The sequence below is a fragment of the Cheilinus undulatus genome, linkage group 5 (genome assembly GCF_018320785.1).
Source record: "Cheilinus undulatus linkage group 5, ASM1832078v1, whole genome shotgun sequence".
NCBI classification, from domain to species: domain Eukaryota; kingdom Metazoa; phylum Chordata; class Actinopteri; order Labriformes; family Labridae; genus Cheilinus; species Cheilinus undulatus.
In genome coordinates, this window is record NC_054869.1 from 40,745,961 (window position 1) to 40,766,006 (window position 20,046).

The 20,046-nt window shown below is 41.0% G+C and overlaps 1 long non-coding RNA gene across 1 annotated transcript in view; it reads left to right on the forward strand.

Moving 5' to 3' along the window:
• The first annotated feature begins 2,640 nt into the window (after positions 1-2,640).
• Positions 2,641-20,046, forward strand: part of LOC121510129 — a 61,178-nt gene continuing 43,772 nt past the window's right edge. The window contains exon 1 of the long non-coding RNA XR_005991916.1: positions 2,641-2,945. This is a non-coding gene — a long non-coding RNA (uncharacterized LOC121510129). The remainder of the gene's footprint in view (positions 2,946-20,046) is intronic.

A 20,046-nucleotide genomic window follows, 5' to 3' on the forward strand; every position in this document is an offset into this window, starting at 1 on the left:
AAGCAAAATCAGAAAATAATTTCCTCTCTGCACCTCTCTCTCTCACTGGTACACGTACAAATGCAGAATAAATCTTTGCTTTCCTTCTTCAGTACACAAACACACATTAAATACAGTAGGTTTTCTCTCTTTTAAACATACACACACTGCTGACTGCTGCACAAGGGCGATAGCACAACTCTGTCCTGTCAACACGCAGGATAATCAGCTGCTGGGGATTGTGGGTAAGCTGTAATAATCCCTCGCATGGAATATGGAAAGCATCAGAGAGTTATTCAATAGGACAGAGATAAAGGGGTGTGCATGTTTGTGTATGTGTGAGCCAGTGAGGCTTTTCCATCTTTATTATGCATCTTCACCTGAAGCTGGCTGTCAGCTGGAGGGACAGAAAAAAAAAAACATCAGTTGCCACCAGCAGCTACACATCAGCCCTGCCTCCTCTCCTCCAGAGCAGCTGCAGCTGCTGAGATGCTCCCTGCCAGAGTCTCTGAGTCTTAATTAAGATCTACTTCCTCAACAAGCCTCATTGAGTCACTAAACACAGGAGAATATACATCATATTTACCTGTCTAAGCAGGGCAATTCAACTTCTTCAGCCCAGTGTCACAGTCAAATTAGGATGTAGTCACATTAGCCGATCCTGTGTTTACACTTGCAAAGTTTGTCCCTTATTGACAGTGTTAATTCCATCGACTATAACTATGACTAAAACTATTCGTCAACAGCCTTTTTTTCCGTGACAAAAACTAGACTAAAACTAACAAAAATAGATCTGTGATGAGTAAAACTGACAAAAACTAAGTTTAGTTTTCGTCAAGATGACTAAACTAGACTAAAATGTAATATAGTTTTTGTCGGACATTCAAAATCTGTGATATTTCTCCACTGTGGGTAAATCTGTCAAAATGCAATGCATTTATACCTATTCTGCCTCTCAGCAGTAGAAAGCAGGGACCCCAGGTTAGAGAACACACTACCATGATTTGGTACCAGACCTTGGCAAGAAAATAAATGCTTAGACTAAAAGTAAAGACTAAAATGTGAGGATTTTTATGGACTCAAACTGGACCAAAATCTTTGGAGTTTTCGTCGACTAAAACTAGACTTAAACTAAAAAAGGTAGAAATTACTAAAATGTGACTAAAACTAAAATGCATGTCATTTAAAGACTAAAACTAAAATTAAAAGTAGCTGCCAAATTTAACACTGCTTTTTGATCAGTCAAAAAGAATGATCTTAAAGTGAAAGGTATACCTGTTCAACTGCTTATCAATGCAAGTATCTAATCAACCAATCACATGGCAGCATTCATTGCATTTGATTTATGTACACAAAGTCGAGAGGAGGTGCTGATGTTCACACCCAAGCATTAGAAAGGGGAAGGCAGGTTATTTACCTGACTTTTAATATACCAGCTCTTGTTATCTTGGCAGGCTTTCAGAATCCGAATCAGGTTTTATTGCCAATTACATTTTCACATACAAGGAATTTGGTGCAGAATAGCTAAGAAGAATTAAAAATTATAATAAGAATTTAAAGAGGCAAGAAACTTGGATTGATTCAAACCAATTTTGTGAACACAAAACCAGTCTCAAATGATTAGAGTGAAATACTGCAGGATTTTTTTCATCCTGGTAATCACCATTCACACCTCTGCGGTTCGAACTCACATTTGGTGAATGAGATGCAACTAAAAAGTTTTTGCGTTAATGTCGACCATGCCCAATGACCATTGTGTTTCTATACTTCCCACAGGCCAAAACAGAAGTTACAATGAACTGGGAAAAGACTAATAGACCAAATGTCACATTCTGTGCTGTGCAAAAGAATTTGAACCCTCCCTGATTTCTTATTCTTTTGCATATGTATCCCACTAAAATGTTTCAGAGCATCAAACAAATTTTAATATTAGACAAAGATAATGCTTGAGGTCATAAACTTATGGCTAGACATTCTCCTTCTGGATTTTCTAGTAGAGAGCGGAATTAATGGTTCCATTAATCATGACAAATGGGCCAGGTCCTGAAGCAGCAAAGCAGCCTCAGACTATCACTCTGCCACCACCATATTTAACCTGTTGGTATGAAAATCTTTATATGAAATGCTGTGTTAGTTTTTCCTCAAGATGTAACCGGATGCAACACCTTCAAAAAATTCAACTTTTGTCTTTTCAGTCCATGGAATATTTTACCAAAAGTATTGAAGAGCACCAACATGTTGTCTTGCAAATGTAAGACTTATCTCCTGGATAACAAGTCGGGAGGTAATCAGACCTGGGTGTTGCTAGTGAAATTGAACTCAGCTTTCAAAAAATGTGGTTGATCACAGTTAAATCATGATGGGGGGGGGGGGGGCAAAACTTTTCCCAATTTTACATAGGGCAAAGGTTTGAACAGGAAAACAGGATATTTTTGAAAAGATATGGGGACCATTTACTGCTTATCTGATTTTTATGACAGATAGTAAGAAGAGGAAGGTGAACTGATTTATGATGGGTATCCACCCTGGTCCTTTAGAAATACTTTGAATGAATATGAAACATATCAAAACAAACTATTCTTTATTTAAGTGATGGTGTCTCGGGACGCTCGCGACAATGACCGTTTCCGCTTATGTGATTTGATTGGTGGGTGCCTTGCATTGCATGCAGGTGTCAATGGCTATTTGGGAGAGAGACTCATCTTATTTGTGAAGTTGTAGTTCTGGAGTTTCAACTAATGTCTGATCAGCTCAGTTAAATAGAAACAGTTTGTTATAGCATGCGGATCAGAGTTTGATTAACTTTTATCAAGGATTACAAACTAGAGGGAGAGAAGGCGATGTAGATGGGAACGACAAGAGACTGCTAATATCAGTGAAGAGGATGCTAACGGCTAACCTGTGGAGGTTGTCACAAATTGAAGACATTGAAGAAGAGGACTGTCTCCCAGAACTACACAAATAAAGTAAGTAGGGGATTTTAGCTGAATATAAACTACTCCACTCTTCCTGTCGTATCCTGTTAGCCCCGACTAATGTTAGCTTGAATTCTCCGGTGTATCGGTTAAACGAGGGACCGTGTTATCTAATGACCTTCAACTGAATGCGCCCCTGGTTGTCTGTTATTGGTACAGTTGTCAAAAACGGATATAATAAGGCACTATCGATTTATTTTGACAGACAAATAAAAAAAGGAAAGCGGGCTGAAAGTTAGCCTGTTGACTCGCTAAACAAATAGACTACATTAGGAGTTATGTGTAGCTGTTTCACAGAGGAAATATGATTCTGTTTTACTCAAAGTTATCGTTTTTCAAAGACTGAGTATTGTCTAACTTAACAGGTGCTTTCTGTAGTGGCTTGTTGAGAAGTTGTAGCTTGAGTCTCCTGTTTATTGTTGGTATGGTATCAGACTATGTTTTCTTTGTCTTTTTGTCAACAACTGGGATTTTTGTCATGAAATGGTTAAATATTTGTTATTTAACATATGATGCGATCAGTGACCTACCTTATTCCTAGCACCCATTATATTTTGCTTGAAATGTGGGCGAGACTCAGATCAGTCCTAAGAAATAGAGCTGTTTGGAGATTAAAATATGTTAACGTCATCTTTTACACCTGATACAGAATAATATTATTCCTCCACCTTCTAGTGGACAGCAGGAAATAAAGAAATTGTCTTCATTAAGGTACATTAGTACATATAGCTAAAGCTGTTAGCGTCAGATCAGTATTTACATAGTATTTAGGACTGTAGCGTGTTGTTAAAGGAGTTGGTACACAACCTAGGATGTAGAGCCAGTCAGAGCTTTAATGTTTCTCTGTTTAGTTTTGTTTATTTTTCTGAAATTCTTATTTCACCAAATTAAATTAAGACCATGAAAAGTGATTTAAAAAATCTGTAATTTAGGTTTGTTGTATGACAGAGCACTGTGTTAGGAACAACCAGGCCAAATACTAGTAAAAAAAAATCACAATCACTATTTCTGTCATATATCATTATTATCAGTATGTCATCGACAGGCCGTAAGTTTAGAGGTAAAAGACTGTTTCATTTTCTGTTTTATGTGATGTTGTGTTTCTCTCCCATTTGAGACATCTTCGTTGTCAGTTTGCTGCAGAAAACATTCCATTTCCTGATGTTGCCCTTCAAAATAAAAGTCTTCAATGATGATTTGCATTGAAAGCGTTTACTGTTACAGACTTGGCAGGAAGAGAAGGTGTCTATAATCTGATACTTTACTAAACTTTAGCATTGCAACGCTGACAGACAGGAAGGATTGGACTGTTGGTGCTTAAGGGGGGGAAAGTTCTTTTAATCATCCAGGACTTAAGACAACTGAAATATGGATTAAAACCCAGCTTCAGCTGTTAGCATGTTTGTTCATGCTGCGTCTAGTTAAAGTGAAAAATAGACAAGCACTCCAGCAATTAGCCTGCCCCCTGCACTTAAGGTGAACTTTGACAAGAGCACAGCTGCCTGGCTCTGTGCCAGAGCAAAGTTGGGGATTAAATTACTGTTTTCTGGCATAAATCTCTCTGATAAGATCATTGTAATGACCCGTAGCACACCGTGGCAGATAGATTTTGCTCCAAGGAAAAATGGTTGGGAAACACTGTGATAGACCACCTTTTAATGCACCAGTTTACACCATTTCTATGACTGTCTTCTATCCTGTTTAACTGATTCTGAAATCTCTCTCGTATACAGTAACAAACAGGACCATTAGAATATCAGCAGCAGTAGACATGTTTATTTCTATGACAGCAAAGTAAGTTACTTGAAAATGTGTGATTTTTGAGTCTAAACTGAACTTGTTTACTTGTGATGACTTCAAATACTCTCTCATCCATCTGTGGTGGATTGATCAGAAAGTCAGCGAGTAGTTTTCAGACGCAGCTTCAGGCTGTTTTTACCCTGGGGACTGAAACCAACACATATTGACCACTGAATTGGTAACTTTAAAGTGGGCTCTACTGATCAGAGACATTGATTATCATTAGCATGAATTATTTAAACTAAGGCCAACCACCAGGGATTAAACACTCGCATAGACACTGTCTCTTTCAGTCTACTCTCTCTCTCTGTCTGACTTTTAATCCCAACTGCTGCATTTATCCTCCACAACTAGACAGAAAAAAAGGAATAAGAAACTTTCTCATTAATCATCAGGATGCAAAGGAAATTAAAACTCCTTTGTCACCTTCTGGGGTCATGCTAATCCTTCGTCTTTATTCTTTTAGCCTTGGCTCTGCAGCTACACACACACACATTAGGAGGGCAACACACAAAATGTTCCATAATTATGCCAGAGGAAATAGCTAACAGCGGATACAGATCCTAAACGGTGCAGTTCCTCCCCAGAGTCCGGATTTTCAAGGGTTTTAATCAGTTAAATATGTGCGTGGATACGTGGCTAATCTGCTGGTTAATCTCACTAACACTTTTTATGGGATTGCTCGCTGCGGCAGGGATTACCGCACCGCAGATCACAACCTGATTTCCATAATCCTCTTCTTCTGATAAAACTCTGTTAGTCCCCCATCCCGTCCCTTTGTCAGACTGTGAAACATCACCCATTTATTGCATTGATTTTTGGCTGTACTTGCTCCAGAGCTTTATTCTTGCACTGACTCAGTGTCTCATCCACGATAAAATGAATAAATAAAATCAGTGAAAGTGTACAAAAGCACCAAAAGGCAGGGCAGATCAGCACCCAGACTCCTCTACTGTGCAGCTATGCTGTTGTGATGGATGTTGTATGTGGTTTAGCAATGTCTTGATAAAATCTTCAAGGCCTTACCTGAAACAGACGTCTGGATGGGAGCATATGTTGCACCAAAACCTCTACATACTTTTCGATATTGATGGTGCCCTTCCAGATGAGTAATCTACCCTCGCCATAGGTACTAAAGCAACCCTGTACCCTCAGAGATGCAGGCTTTTGAACTGGGCACTGATACAAAGCTGGGCGGTCCCTCTCCTATTTAGTCTGCAGGGCATGGTTTCCAAAAAGAATTTCAAATTTTGATTTATCTGACCACAGAAAAGTTTTCCATTTCCAGCTTTGACCCAGAGAAGATGGCAGTGTCTCTGGATCATGTCCATATGGCTTGTTCCTTGCATGATACAGTTGGCATGGAGAACTGTGTTGATAGTCGATGATTTCTGCAAGTGTTCCTGAGCCCATGTGGTGATTTCCATTACAGAATTGTGCCTGTTTTTAATTCAGTGCTACTTTAAGGCCTTAAGCATCCAATATTAACCTTTGACCTTGTGATTTTGCTAGCTTCTCTGGATCTTTTGATATATTAATATTATATAGATGGTAGGATGTTCTTTACTTTTGAGAGACTCTGCCTGTCCAAAATGCTCCTTTTATACCCAGTTATGCTAATGAGCTGTTGTCAATTAACCTAATTAGTGACAAAATACTGATCCATCTGTTTTTCCATTGGTACCGCTTACTTTTGAAGCCTTTTGTTGCTCTGTCCCGACGTTTCTTTTTTTAGGTGTTATTACAATGAAATTCAAAATGAGCTTATATTTTTCATGAAATAGTGGAAAGGATTCTTCGCACATCTATTTTTCCAGACAGGTGCGTCGGAGGGCAAGGTATCCAGCAAACATTTGAAAGACAAACACATGCATACTGTCCATTTTGCAAAGAAAAGGAATATTTATTTGCAACATTGTGGTACTAGACCTTCATCAGGCAAACATGAAATAGTAAAATGTGTCAGTTTCAACATCTGACATGTTTTTCATGTTCTATTGAGAATAGAATTTTGGTGAATGAGATTTGCAGATCTTTGTATTCTGTTTTAATTTCCATTTTTACGGAGCACTCCAGCGTTTTTGGAATTAGGGTTGTACAATGCTTCCTGCAGTTTGGTTGGATTGAGGTCAGTTCCTGTTCTCATGGCAAACAAACCACACCAGACTCCAAATAAAAGCAGACTTGAGAGTGAGACCCGCCTATTCAAGAGTTTGGTGGACTGCTTTCAGTGCTAACAAAACAAACCAACTTGCCAAATACATTCAAGTTTATTCTAGCTGTACCAAACAGGTTATGTGTGAAAGCACCCTTAGCCTCCTGAGACCTGGCCTTTTGTTTGGAATGCATTTTTATTTTTTCCCACTTATTTGGGGTAAGTATGACCTGATAAGATTAAATGCTCAGACCTGTGTTTGAACAGGATTTTTAAAAACAAAAATTATGTCCAAAATCAAGACAAATTACTGAGATTTCAATGTGACAATTCCTTAGAATACTTTTAAAGATTCCTGTAAGAGTTCCCTAAAGTTTCTTCAAATTTTCCCCAAATGTTTCAGTGAAAATTGATCATAAATCTGATATATTCCAATACAAAAATTTAATCATGGAAAGAAAAGAAAGATCCTAAAATTTAAAAGCTATATACAGGTGGAAAAAAAAAATCATTAAATTACACTCGATACCCCATCATGACAAAAAGATTTTTTTGCAAATGTATTTAAAACACACACTTGAAATTCAGCTCTGGTTCCTCCCATTTCCCGGGAACTTTGCTGAGATTTTTCTTCACCTTGATTGAAGTCCACCTGTGGTAAATTAAACTGACTGGACATGATTTGGAAAGACACACATCTTATAAACATATATTAAAACAAATATGGCCAGAGACCTTTTTTTCATATTAATTCTTTTTACATTTTATTGTAATACTTCAAACTATAAACAGCAGTATCACATCAGAAACTGGCTCTAATGAGGATTCTGAAAATGAGCGTTTTAGCTGAGGTTTACTCTTATTTTAACAGCATTTTGTACGTATGTATGTCTGGGTGTATACATGTGTGTCTGTGCTACATATTTTTCAGTGTGATATTTTTTCTTTATCTCCCACTGTCTCTCTCCACTAGCCTCCATTTTCTGCTCCGAGGGTCCGGAGAATCCCCTCATGTGGAGAGAAGCTATGATAAAGTAAGCAGCAGAGACTTGGGGATGAGGGAAAAAAGAGAGAGAGGGTGAGGAGGTAAGGACAGAGGAAGACTGAGAATTAGGCTGGGAGTTGAATACGATGAGGGGAGGAGAGACACAAGAAAGGCTATCAGGAGGGAGACAGCAGACGCTTGGTGGCTACGGCTGCGAAAATGGGGCTTTAACTGCATTACACTCTGGCAGCTCCATCTCCATCACTTTGTGGGAGTGTGTGTAAGCCTGTGTGTTTACTTCAAGGCTGTGTGAGTGTGTTAGTATCACCCCCATGGGGCCTTTACTCTGTCAGTGCTCAGCAATAATCAGCCTCCATCTCTCTCCTGATCCATCTCCACCTCTATGTCTCCCCTGCCACTATCACTCACCCCACTCTCCTCCCCCTTCTATTTTTCACCCCCCCCCCCGACACACACACACCCACCCACACTCTCCACACACACAGCTCAGATTTGTGTGTTCTTGAATTGATTCGGCCTCTGCCCTTTCTAAGCACTCTACAAGCACCATTGGCCTCTCACTCTCCACCGAGCAGCATCTGTTTCACACTCCACTACTGCTGTACACATCACTCCATCTCTCCCCCTCCCTCTCTCTCTCTCTCTTTGTCTTCTTGTCTTACCTTACTCTCACCTCTATTCACACTCTGTTTTGAAAATCTCTCCATTCTCCCCCCTCTCTAACACCCCCACATTAGAGCTTTGTATTGATTATTGCTCAGTCGGACTTGGTGAAAAATCTTAACAGTTTACAGTCTGTCGATAATAGAGGCTTAACTGTAGGTTTTGATGGCTTCCTGGCGGGATCCTGGATTTAAGAGGCCTAATTGGTCAGTGGTTTATGGCCCATGGATTTTTGGGCTAATCTGTTCTGTGTCTGGATAAGAGACTCCCATGTTTTCCTAAAATACTAGTACAGTAAACATGACGTATTACATGCACTGGTGATAGTACACTGATAAAATAAAAGGCCTGCAAATATACTTGACTATACTATACTTGACTTGCTATGAATTATTTCTGATGACAGTGTTTCCTCTTTTTCCTGGGTTTAGATCAAGCACAATGTCATCATTGGCTAACCTGATAGATTGTTTTACATCTCCATGGCATGGGATATATATTTCACATCTGTCTGGGCAACAGCTGGGCAATGATTGTGAAGGGCAGAATCTTTCAAAAGAAACCTGTGGGTGATTAGGCAAATGTGTTTATATGTGTGTGTGTATATTATAATAAAACTATCACAATATATTAGGGCTGGGTATTGTTAAGAACCTCACGATTCAATTCGATTTTGATTCTTTAGGTTGCGATTCGATATCGATTCAATTCGATATTGCCTTAAATGCTTCAATGTCGATTCAGTAAGAAGTAGAAATATACAAATAACCTGTTGACAATTTTTTTATAATTATTTTCATGCCCATGTGAACATACTTGGTAAGTCACCTCACATTTTTGAGCAATAAAACATCTGAAAATAAAACTTTGCACAATAATAACTTGTTTGTGCATATGGAGTACAAAAGTAAAAAACATGGCAGTTCTGTATAAACACTGAAAAAGTAAAGTGCATGTAAACTTAAATAATATTTCTGTCCTCTTGGAAATTGTGATAAACCTCACATAACATGGTTATGGTTGGTTGTTGTTTGGTTGAGTGGAGCCTCCATCCATACAATGCGAATCACATGCACAGCGACCCCCACTGGCCAGGAGGTGAATCAATTCAGAGGATTTGCTGAATCGATATTGAATTGGTGGGGGAAATATTGCGATGCATCAATTAATCGATATTTTTACCCACCCCTACAATATATCCCCTTGCTCATAGTATCGCAATATATCAGTATCTGGATCCTTGTATTGCTGTATGTATCTTGTTGCCAATAATTGCTCCAGGAAAGATGCATTTGGTTTTACATGGAGATGAAATGGGTGGCATATGCAGAATTTTTCACTCTGGGACCCGGTTTCAAAAGGAGCGTTTTCAGGCTCCCAAAACGTTGATTCTGTGTGAATGAAATGTCGATACAGTAAAATACTTTTAAATACTTGTAAACTTGTCTATGTGTGGATGGTGCCTGAGTGCTTTTGATTCGAGGGTTGCTTGCAGCCTATGTTGACTTCTTAAAAGTGTTTGGCTCGGTGAGTAGGAATGCCCTCTGGAGGATTCTGGATCTCTGTGGGATCCCACGTACACTTGTCCAGCTGATGTCTGCCCATCAGAGAGTGCTGTGAAGTGTCATGGCTCCACATATGCCTTCTTCCCAGTGAGGCAGGGCTATGTCTTAGCTCCTATGCTCTTCAGTACCTGTATGGACTGGATAATGGGGCAGGTAATTGGGGCAGCAAATTGTTGAGTGTCGTTTGGCGATGTCCGGATCGCTGAGCTGGACTTTGCTGATGATGCTATGATCCTTGCAGAGACTGTCGATGTACTAGCAGGGACTGCTGAGCAAGATGGCTGAACCTTTGGGAATGCACGTCTCCTGGGCCAAAACAAAGAGCCAAGCTTTGGAGATGCCTTGGATGATCTCATCGAATATATGTCTATGAACGATGAGCATGCGGAAGTTGTGGAGCAGTTCCTCTATCTTGGGAAGGTAATCCATCAAATGGCTAAATGCTGGGCTGAGATCAACTGCAGACTTGGCCACATGCATGGAGCATTGCTATCTGAGCATGCAGATGAAAGTCTGAGTCTTTTAGTCCTTTGTCCTCCTGGTCTTACTATACTCTTGTGAGGCCTAGACACTGACTGATGGCCAGAGACCCAGGCTGGGCTCCTTTGTGATGAATTCCCTTCAGTGCATTTTTGGGTATCGTTAGTAAGACCACGTGTTTAATGCTGATCTGCTCAGGAGAGCAGGACAGGAGGGGTCAGCTGCAAAGTACAGGAGCAGCAGCTGCACTTCTATGTGCACCTGGTGTGCTTTCCTTGGGAGGGGTCAGCTTGGAGGATGCCCGGAGCAATGGGGCATTAGCCTAGATGATGGCTATCGGGAGGCCAGAGAAGTCCAGGGTGACGTGGGGAAGTGCTGAACCGGCATATGCTCCCATACTTGACCTGTCCTGAGTGGGTAATGACTTGAGGGCAAGAAGCCACCGGTTAGACTTGAGTCCAGGCCTCTCACTTGGAGGACTGCAGCCTCTGTAAATGGGGTGGTGCCATGAATTCCCAGCAAGGCCAGTGCTGCTTCATATTAAGCAATGTCATAAGGCCGACACCGCTCACGCCTTTACTACCAGTATTACAACAATGATGATTTGATATATCTTTATTTGAACTGATGTTAGGTTTTCTAATGTCAGCTTAAGAAGCCTCTGTTGCACCACTGAAGTGTGGGCCACACTGTTTGTGCTTTTGATCCCATAAATATCCTGATAATAGAACAAAAAGGCCTCTGCTTTGTTCTCATTGAGCTGACAGGTAGCTCTGACTCTGAATAAAGGCGGTTAGTGCGCATCTCTAATTTCCCAGGGAGCAACCGCAAGACGGGCTGTGACTCACAGCCCAGAGAGGAGATAATTACTGTTTCCTCCTCACCTCTCTTCCTCACTCCTCTCCTCCCTCCACTTTCTCTTGTGTTTTTTTCCTCGGCTCTTCCTCTCCAGCTGAGTGATTACCCCTCATTAAAAATCAGAATAAAACATTGTTAGCGCCGATCGTTAGGGCGCTCTCTCCCGCCTTCCTCTCACCCGCTACTTGGTCGTTAGCACTCAGCGCCGGCACTAAACGAGCGGCCTTTGAGGAATGTTATTCTAATTCCAATTAGCTCTTCAGGCTTGGAGGGAAGCCAAGCTGACGAGAAAAACACTAAAGCTACGGGCACGCGCGCACCAATGAGAAGCAAATAAAGGCATGCACACATCAAGCATGCATAAACACAGTGGAGCGATGTGCACGCTCACACTCAAGAGACCAAACACACACTGAACACTCTGAGAATAGCAGCGGCTAATGGCTTTGGCAGCACTCTCACAGGGACCTGAAGAGCAATTAGGCTCCAAACTACACATTGTAAATCCCCTCTGATTACTGCGTGTGTGACAGAGAGGGTGTGTGTGTGTTAAGCGCTGTTTATCTGCCACCAATTACCTCGCCCCGCCACAAGAGACGAACTCTGCCTAAATGGAATCCATAAACACATCGCTCAGTGCATGCACTACAGGTAAATGTGCACAGTCATACAGCCATAACACACTAATACACACTCTCTAACACACACTCAAAGTAGCTGCCTTATCAGTTTATGTTGGTGCGACTGGAGGATTTAGTCACATGACCTGCAAGACAGGAGCAGCCAGGCGCCAAAACTAATTTCCACCTTCAAAGACTCCCTTATCTCCTCGCCCTGTGTGTATTTATGTGTGTTAGCCTGCTTCTGTGTGTGTGTGTGGTTGATGATCTGATGTCCTCTGACAGAGAGACTCGCAGCAAATCATGTATCACTGTCTCATCTGCATCACACTCACACAGAGAGAGCGAGATGGACGGAAAGAGAGAGAGGACAGCAGTGCAGGGGGAGGAGGAGACGTTAGGGTGATAACAGATAGGGCAAGTGAAGGATGTGAAGCGGGGAAAGAGATGGAGGGAGAGATGGATTTAAAGAGGGTAGGGAGACACAAAGAAGAGCCATGCAGTGAGTTTGATTCTGTCATTTTTCTCCCAAACAACGGATAAAGAAAAAAACCTACAGCCTCAAAAAAGCCAAAGTTCAGGAGGGTGAGAAGACAACAATCTGTATTCCAACAGCTCGCTTTTCACAGGGGCTTCTGGGGAAGCAACTCTTATCTGACATGTGGAGGAAAATATCAAAGTGTTGAGAAACAGCAGGTGGAAAAAACAGCATACCTGGCGGTAGGGTTGGGCAACATGGACCAAAAATCTTATCTCTTTTTGTAGAGGTGTGGTGAAACGCTTATTTAGAAATGTTTAAACAAATCCTCTTGTACTGAATAGGCTATCAGTGCTTACTACATAGTTTGTCTTGTCTTACTTTGACCCAAATGGTGCATTTTAAAAGCTCTTCATCTAATCTCATCTATTTTAACAGCCTACCACATCTTTAGACCTTAGAGGAGCTTCACAAAGAGTGGACTGAGGCTGGAGTCAGTTGATCAAGAGGCATCAAGTTCAGACGTATCAAGGAATTTTGCTACAACTGTCGCATTCCTTGTGTCAAGCCACTCCTGGACCAGAGACGACATCAGAGTGTCTCACCTGAACTGAGGAGGAAAAGAACTGGACCATTGCTCAGTAGTCCAAAGGTCTTCTTTCAGATGAAAGTAAATTTTGCATTTCTTTTGGAAATCAAGGTTTCATGGTCTGGAGGAGAATCAGAGAGGTACAGAATCAAAGATGCTTGAAGTCCAGTTTAAAGTTTCCACAGTCAGTGGTAGTTTAGAGTACCATCTACCCTAAACGCTCTGTTACCAGGCAACCAGAGCAGTTGGCAGCAAGAAAAATGCACTCTTGAGTTATATCTTGGACTTGTTGTGTTATTTCACAATTAAGTTGACAACATATGTTGAAACCTATGACAACAAAGAAGATGGATCCAGGACACCTTTGAGAGAAAGAATGGGAAATTTCCATCAAGAAAAAGAGGAAAAAGAAGACCTCAGTCTCAACTACAACTCCTGTCTAGCTTAAAAGCTGACAACAACTACCAGTAATTGCCACGGAACACTGCCTGATCAACTGGAGACTACAGTATGCTACCTATTGAGGTAGCATGGTGGCAGTGCATGCTGATGCAGCAGCGCAGCGCTCCATCACTAGCAGATTTGACATTCTGTGTATAAGAGACTGCTTCTTTGACTACTGCAAAGGAAGTGTGCCCCTGGAGTTTGCACCTATCCGGATGGAGATTACCTGGAGAATGGGGAGCTCAGAGACTGAAAGGAGTAGGACACGGAAGCAGCACAACACCTACAGCCAGTGGGGAGGAGGGAGAGACGGTGTTGTGTGGGAAAGCAAAAGCTGGGCAAACAAGCAAGGTTGCAGGCTAGGCTAAGAGCAGCCCCACACAAACCTGCTGTACCAAGCAAAATTCCCGGTCCCTCGCCAACAAGATGGAAGATATAAGGCTGCGGATTTCTAAGCCCCGCTTGTACGACTGTGTCTTGATAATAACAGAGACCTGGCTGCACAAAGACATTCCACACAGCGGACCAGACACCCAACTTCGGTAGGACTAGAGGGGGTTGTTGGCTCTCTCCTCCCTCCCCTTAAAGACATCTACCAGAGTTGTCTCCACAAGCGGGCCTCCAAGATCCTGATGGATCCCTCACACCCTGGACGCTGTCCGTTCAGCATTGCCCACACAAACCTGCCGTACTGAGCATCTTTTTTTTTTTGTTTTTTTAGAGCACTTCATGCTTCCTTCTGCTGACAAGCTTTATGGATATACTAATTTCCTTTTTCAGCAGGACTTGGCACCTGCCAACACCAAAAGTACCAAAAGCTGGTTAAATGATCATGATATTCCTGTGCTTGATTGGCCAGCAAACTCACTGGACTGGAACCCTATAAAGTATCTATGGGAGAACTTCAAAAGGAAGGTGACAGACACCAGACCCAAAAACTGAACTGTCAGTCGCAGTGTCACAGACTGATCTCCTCTAAAGCCACACTGCACTGATGCCGTAATTCATTCCACCTCATATATGCTTGCGCACCAGGACCACCAGCAACCATACTGTATATCCTGCAGCAGAAACATCAGGCACAATTAAAGTCAGTTAGCTAAAGAACATGACAGCAAAAGCATAGTTTTTATTAGTCCTACAACTTAAAACACTTTTATTCAGGCCCTCAGAAATCCAGGAAGCAAATCAGATATTCTGTTTGTAATCACTGAATGTATCATAGACCTTTTAAACTTTACATGGCCCTCTTTCTTACCTATAATTTTCTGGTTTGATTCTAAGTCCACTGGTGTTTGCAAGAATGTCTTTTGGCTTTACATCTCTATTCAGTTTAGGCACTGTAGTTTATGTAATGAACTGATGAGAGGATTAAACTGTGTTACTCATGCTCTTAAAGCAGCTGCCTGAAGCCTTTGTTATCAGCCATGCTGTACAGATTTATATCTTTACAAATAAAGCTTCAAAGTGCTGCTTGTGATCTTTTGATCCTGTTTCAAAGTTGAGAGAAATGTTGACTTCACAGTGTCATTCAGTGCTATATGTGAAAAACCAGCAGGCTGCAAGCTTAGCTTTTGTAGTTAACAGCTAATTAGCCTGGTGTCTCATCATGTATTGATGAAGATTGGTGTTGCTGCACTATTTTACCTTGTTTTTGCACAGCTTGCATGACTCGCCATCAACTTCCAGATTTTCTGGCATTTGTAGAAACCTGAAATAATCCAGTGTCTTAGCCTCTGTCTTGCTGGGAGCCAATAGACTTTTCATGTTTGTCTGTTTTGATCGGAAGCGTGTGCTTCATCATGTGGTTTAGAGTCTGCTGACACTTGTTGGCTTTTTGTTGACTGCACTATAGTGTTTTCTTGTGTAGTTCATAACTGCTGGCTTGTCATTTTCAGCTGTACTGATTCTGTATCATCTATATCAATACAAATACTGGTATTGGTATGTGACGATATATTGGCATGTCAGTTTTTTGAGCATAGACCATTATCATGTTTAAAAATACATTGATATCTCAACACTTCTCCCAGCCCTACCTAAAGGCACAAGCTCCCCCAGCAGCAGCAGTGTGGTGGTTGTGGTGTTGTATATTTCATGCTGCTCTTTTGAAGTTGTCCCTACATTTTTCCACCAGCTCTTCAAAGGTCGAACGCTGCAGCGGCGTTTCATCATCTAGTACACCATGACTTTCTCCATCTCCTCACCACTCTCACTGATGTTTCACTCATGATGTATTCTCTCTGTTCAAATCCTTCCTCTTTTTTTCTCCCCAGCTCTTTCTCCATGAGTAGTGATTTCTCTCAAATCGAATAAAAAATCAGACCATGTTTAATGCTTGGTGACCGATCTGTGATGCTCAGAGGAAGCACAAAGGGAACAGGTAGAAAGTGTGCTTTCCTGACCTACATGATAAATCAAAACAGAGATCAGAGGATGTATGTTAGTGCGTACACTAAGGCTGAACAACTTTGGAAAATAATCTAATTGTGATTTTTTTCCCCCTATATTGCAACTGCGAATTGATATGCAATTATTCCTTAACTTTTTAATATTCCTAAACAAGGGCTGATCAATTCTCTGAAAGTATCTAATTCTGATGATTTTGACTCGTATTGCAAATTGGATATGAATTGTTGCATTTAAGGGTTTTTGTCATTCTTATATTTAATAAGGAAAAGTACAAAAATGAAGATAGGATTTTTTGTAGATTGTTAAAAAAAAGGGGACCTGAATGATTACATAATAAGTCATGCATAACATCTCTGCTGCTGCTGCTGCTGCTGCTGCTGCAAAAAAAAAAAATTAAAACTGGTATTTTTTTTTTTACACAAATTTCAGGTCGACAAAATATTGCACCTTTTGCAATTTTAAAATTGCAGCAGGCCATATTGCCATTTAATCTAATTTTCGATTAATTGCCCAGCCCTAGCATACACTGCAAAAAATCAAATCTAGGCATCTGTTACTTAGTAACAGTAACAATAGAACTGTACTCAGTTCCACATGTTTTTAATCTTTATTCATAACAAATAGATGAAATCAGTGTGATTTATTTGAGTTAAGAGTGATTTCAAATTAAACAAGTGAAACTGGTTGAGTCAGCGGGTTTTACCAAAGGGGAGCATTTGTGTTTGAATGTGGCACATACTTGCTTTACCCCTTTTCTCGTACTCGGCGTTTGGATCCCTGTCTTTGGTGCAGAATACTGGGGTTCAAATCCTGGTCAAGGCAGTATCCAGTGTGCTCTTGGGCAAGGTCTTTAATGACATGAACCCATTTCTACCTCTCAGATGTACGTTTTAGGGAGTCACTGGTTATGCCGTGCTCCATTTACCTTTGAGGTTGGAGCTGGAGATGACATCACACCTGAGTTGAATGTGTCTCATTTGCTACGACTGCAAGTCAGAGTACTGAAGGTGCTCTGACTTTCCGAGTCGGAAGTTTGAGTTTAGGACTCAGTTTTGATGAAGTATGTTGAAAATGTCTGAGTTCCAAGTTTAAATAGTATGCACCATTAAACACACCTTTAAACAGCTGTTTTAAGATGGATCACTGCAACACTGGACTCAGCGATCACACTTGCCATATGTTGCTGTTATTACAGACATTAAACCTGGAGAGGAAAGATCATGTTTCACTCATTTACTGTGCTTAATAACAACAGCGCTCAGCCCAACTAAGCAGTCATTGTCGCATGCTGAAAGTGACATCAGTGCATACCCTCTATAACCTTCAGCAGCCTCCATACAACTTTATTTCTATTTTCTAGTTCAAAACACTGCCATACCATGCTGTTCCTATGACATGCTAAACTCTAAGCTTCTCATGGTTAAGTCTGATGAAATGATGTTGGGAGAGCTCTGGCTGGAAGGCAGCGGCATTAACTGAAGTTACAGCATATTCCAGTGCTGGCAAGGTTCATTAAAGTTTAAAATTCAACTGAGATTTCAGGACAGTGTTTTTTAAATTTATACATTGTTAGTTAAACCAGCTTGTAAATTTTGCCATGTCTAATTTGATATTCAGATGTAGCCATTAAACCAGCTAACTGTGTGCATCCCTAAATTTGAGACAGTGTTGTTTGGTACAGTGGACTTTGTTGCCATGCTACTAAAACAGGTATTGATGAAATTGTTTTTTTCCTAGAATCATATAAAGTTTAAAGGTTATTTGAACCACAACTCCAGTATATAGGTGGTTAAGAAGGACAAGAGGAGATCTATAGAGGGCATTATTTATTTACATTAACACAGTTTGTATTTCCTGTGTGTATTTCATGTAAATGCAGCTGTTTAATTGAATCACGTCTGCCTCCAGGATTCATTATTTCCACTCTATTTGTCTACCAGGAATCATTCACATTAACCCAGCTGCATTAGGTAAAATAATTTGTAATGAGCTAATTGATTGGCAGGGAGAGGCCTCCATCATTAGCTTAAATGGCCTTGCTAATGATAAACACAAAGTCAGATAGGAGGCTAATACTGTACGAGCGTGTGCATGATATTCTTCATGTGTGTGACCTATTTGCCCATGTGTGTCCTTGTGTGTATCTGGCGTGTGTGCATTGCTGTGTGCGAATTGTTGTCCACATCATATCCATTAGTATCCCCCTGACCTGGAGCTGTTCCAGCCAATCAGATTTTAGTGTGCTGTCAGCAGGTGTCGTCAGCTCGCTGTGAGATTTATCAAAGTGACGGAGCGCACCGCACAGCACGACAGCAGCATTTATCTCTCTCTCTCTCTCTCTCTCTCTCTCTTCTGCTCTCTTACTCTGCACACACACAAACACACACTCACAGCAGAGCACCACATGGGAATCACATCAGCATCACTTTATTTACTGCAGAGGCAAAGGATGCTCACGCTGAAAAAGAGAAATACTGACAAATCATGTACGACAGCAATATTACCACTCACAATATGAGGTCAACAAAATCAGATTAACAGTCATGAGCAGAAAGAAATAAGAAATCTATACCTGAAAGCAATTTAAGTGTTACAATTATAATAATTATACAATCTACCAAATATCAACAAGCAGAACTATATCATTAATTAGAGTTGAGACAGGTTGAGTCAAAATGTTGAGTCCAAAGTGAAACTAAATTCATCTGCAAGGTAAGGCGACTCTCAGACCACTTTTTCAGATCATACTCTAGCAAGCCCAGAGTGGCTAATCTGGAGAACAGCGAGAATTCCCGGTGGGCTTTTAAGGCCAGGAGGGCCGGAGTACAATGGCATTAAACTGGCTTCATTTGACGGACACAGAGAGAAGCGTTTAGAGTTCAAGTTGTATTTTCCCCCCTCTCTTGGTGTGTGCATCTCTCTTAAGGATGTTCCTGAGCATCTATTTCCGTATTTGGCTAAAGGCTCATATACGCTTTGTTTAACCGACTAGACTAAAGAGGAGAAAATCCTTAGAAAAGAGACAAATTCCTCACAGGGTCATAGTCAGCGGGTGTGACATTAGCCTGATATACTCTCTACAGCATGGCTAACATTACAAGCTAGCGCCGCCAGCCTTCGTTCCTCTTTACAGCTTAATATTGTGCTTTGATATGTGGCCCTTTTCACTTCGGGTGGAAGTTACACGTAGGTTTAACCCTCGACAGCCCACACACCGCTTTTATTTCCATTTACTACTTTAAAAAACTGTGATACTGTGCCCCTCCTACTACACGCTAACCTCTAAGCCACCACTGAGCTTCTCGTGTTTACATCCGTGAAGTGCCAGACAGGAAGGCAGCGGCCATTGACTGAAGCTACAGTGACCTCTAGTGGCCGGAGATTCGTTACCGTTTAAAAGAGCATTATAAACTGGGGTTTCAAGCCTGTGTTTATAGAAAGGATGGGTAATTTGTTTAACCGATTTGTAAATCCTGCGCCGGCAAATTTGATAAATGAATTTAACTGTTTAAGCAATTAATCGAGTGCATCCCTAGTCTCTTTTTCTCTGCACTTGGTCATGCAGGGAGGGCTGTCTGACCAGAACCATTACTGTTGCATTGGTTTTGCGTGTACCTTGTCAGTGGTTAGGCCCTCTGACCCAAGACAGTTAAAATGATAACCAAGATAGAAAGATGGATAATAACCTGAACAAAGTTGGTGGAACAGTTAGACTAAAAAAATGAAAGCTTTAGAAGGTACACAGCCCAATATAAAAATGTATTATCTATTACAACGTCACTGCCCCATGTGAACTCAACAGGTGGAGATGACACAGGTAAGCTAGCAGTGCCAGATGTGCAACACAAAACACAACATCGACTGTGCAAACCACTGTCCAAGTTTATAAATTAAAAGTTGTGTTCCTTTTCTTTTTAATATCAGGTGTTTTGGTCCAATCATAATCCAAACTGTGGAAACTTTTTTGGAAACTTGGGTCACGATCTGGGGTAAGACAGACTGGTGGGTCCTGAAGCCGGACC